We start from the raw sequence: 2,500 nt of genomic DNA, 5'->3' as shown, positions 1-2,500 counted from the left end.
CACATTTCCATCTGTATCTTTGATCGCCCTAACTTGTCGCACATCCTCGGCAGCTCGGTCTCTCTGTCTAGCCAATCTGTACAAGTCTTTTTCTCCTTCCTTAGTGTCTAACCTGTCATACAGCTCACCGTACGACTTTTCCTTTACCTTTGCCACCTCTCTCTTTGCTTTACGCTGCATCTCCTTGTACTCCTGTGTACTTTCTTCATCTCTCTGACTATCCCACTTCTTCTTTGCCAACCTTTTCCTCTGTATACTTTGCTCTACTTCCTCCTTCCACCACCACCACCACCACCACCGCCAAGTCTCCTTGTCTTCCTTCCTCTGTCCCGATGACACACCAAGTACATTCCTAGCTGTCTTCCTCGCTATTTCTGCAGCGCTTGCCCAGCCATCTGGCAACTCTTCACTACCACTCAGTGCCTGTGTTAACTCCTGCCTGAACTCCACACAACAGTCTTCCTTCTTCAACTTCCACCATTTGATCTTCGGCTGTGTCTTCACTCGCTTCCTCATGTTGGTCTCCAAAGTCATCTTACAGACCACCATCCGATGCTGCCTAGCTACGTTCTCCCCTGTCACCACCTTGCAGTATGCAATCCGTTTTACATCGCGCCTTCTACACAAGATATAGTCCACCTGTGTGCACTTTCCTCCACTCGTATACGTCGTCACCCTGTGCTCCTCCCTCTTCTTGAAATATGTATTCACCTCAGCCATTTCCATCCTTTTCGCAAAATCGAACACCATCTGTCCTTCCACATTTCTCTCCTCGATTCCATACCTTACCATCAACTCCTCATCACCTCTGTTCCCTTCAGCAACGTGTCCATCGAAGTCCGCTCCAATCACCACTCCCTCCTCCTTGGGTACCCTTTCCACCACGTCGTCCAACTCAACTCCAGAATTCTTCTTTTTCGTCCATCTTACACCCGACTTGCGGGGCATATGCGCTGATAACCGTCAGCAATACACCTTCGATTTCCAGCTTCATAATCCTCACTCTGTCTGACACTGTGTTCACCTCCAGCACGCTCTTGACATACTCTTCCTTCAGAATGACCCCTACCCCATTTCTCCTCCCATTCGCACCATGGTAGAAGAGTTTGAACCCACCTGCGATACTCCTGGCCTTACTCCCCTTCCACCTTGTCTCTTGTCACCTTTCTTCTTTCCATCACGTCAGCCTGCTCTCTCCCTTTACTAGCCATAGTGCCAACATTCAAAGTTCCGACTGACTCTCACCTCCACACGCCTACCCTTCCTCCTCTCTAGCTGCCTCTGGACATGCCTTCCCCCTCTCCTTTTCCTTCGCCCAACAGTAGCCTAGTTTCCACCGGCACTCCGCTGGTTAACAGTACCGATGGCGGTCGTCGGTAACCCGGGCCTCGACCGATCCGGTATGGAAATCTTATTTATGATCCGCATATTTGATTTGGCAAAGATTTGACGCCGGATGCCCTTCCTGACGTAACCCTCCCCATTTGTCCTGGCTTGGGACCTGCACTAAGAATGCATTGGCTTGTGCATCCTCAGTGGCTGGGTTGCACGCTTTTCTATGTTTGCCCCTCACTTTTGTGGCGTGAACTATCAATTCTAGTAATACAGGTGTGTTTATGTTAGGTATCACAGACACACGCACACGCACAATATATGTCCAAAAGTATTGAGATAACTGACCATTACACCTACAGGAGCTTTTCTGACATGTCATTCTGAATCCATAGAAACCCATATTCCACGAAGCTCCCGGCGCACAGTTTTTGTGCCGATGTTAATGCCAGGAGAAGTTTGGATCTCTGCAGTTATTGAGTCAACAGAGCGTTGGCGACTTGAGTTGCTGTTGTCCCTAAAGGCTTGCACTTTTCAATAATATGATGATATATGAAGCATAGAGAGTAAACGGGATAGATACCTTTTGAACAGCACCCTGTAGTACAGCACTTTGAAGGTACATATGTCGTCACTTGCTGTAGTGGTTTTTACTGATGGGCGTGGCCAGGTTTTCAGAAGCCTCTCAGTTGTCAATGTGAGAGCCAGGGGACGCGTCTGCCGTACGTTTAGGGTTAGGGTTAGGTGATTTCTCTGGTAGGGCTGCTTACACCACACCCCGGACTGGATTTGTTGCGTGTTTGTGTCCTGATCGATGGGCCAACTTAACACGCCTTCGGAGGGTGTCCGCCGGCCGGCTTTGCCGGCGTTCGGGCGGTCGGTTCCTCCGGTCTGGCGGATCGATGTCCTTTATTTAATGTTCTTAGTGGCGAGCAGAGTGCGGAGTGGGAGGGGCTCTACCGCGTAGTCGTCCTCTCCGTTGCACAGCTCGACAGCGTGCTCGGCGGTGCTCAGCCGGACCGTCTATCCCAGTTGCTCTTCCACGGCTCCCCTCGCGAGGCTTGCGGCCCCCCCCCCCCCCTCCAACATCTGTATGGGGAGGGGTGGAACAGCTCCGTGTTTACCTCTCGGGGCTTCCCGGAAGACATTTTCTCAAAGTCCTCGTGTG

The sequence above is a fragment of the Lampris incognitus genome, unplaced genomic scaffold (assembly GCF_029633865.1).
Source record: "Lampris incognitus isolate fLamInc1 unplaced genomic scaffold, fLamInc1.hap2 scaffold_48, whole genome shotgun sequence".
Lineage (NCBI taxonomy): Eukaryota > Metazoa > Chordata > Actinopteri > Lampriformes > Lampridae > Lampris > Lampris incognitus.
This window is presented reverse-complemented; position numbering follows the sequence as displayed.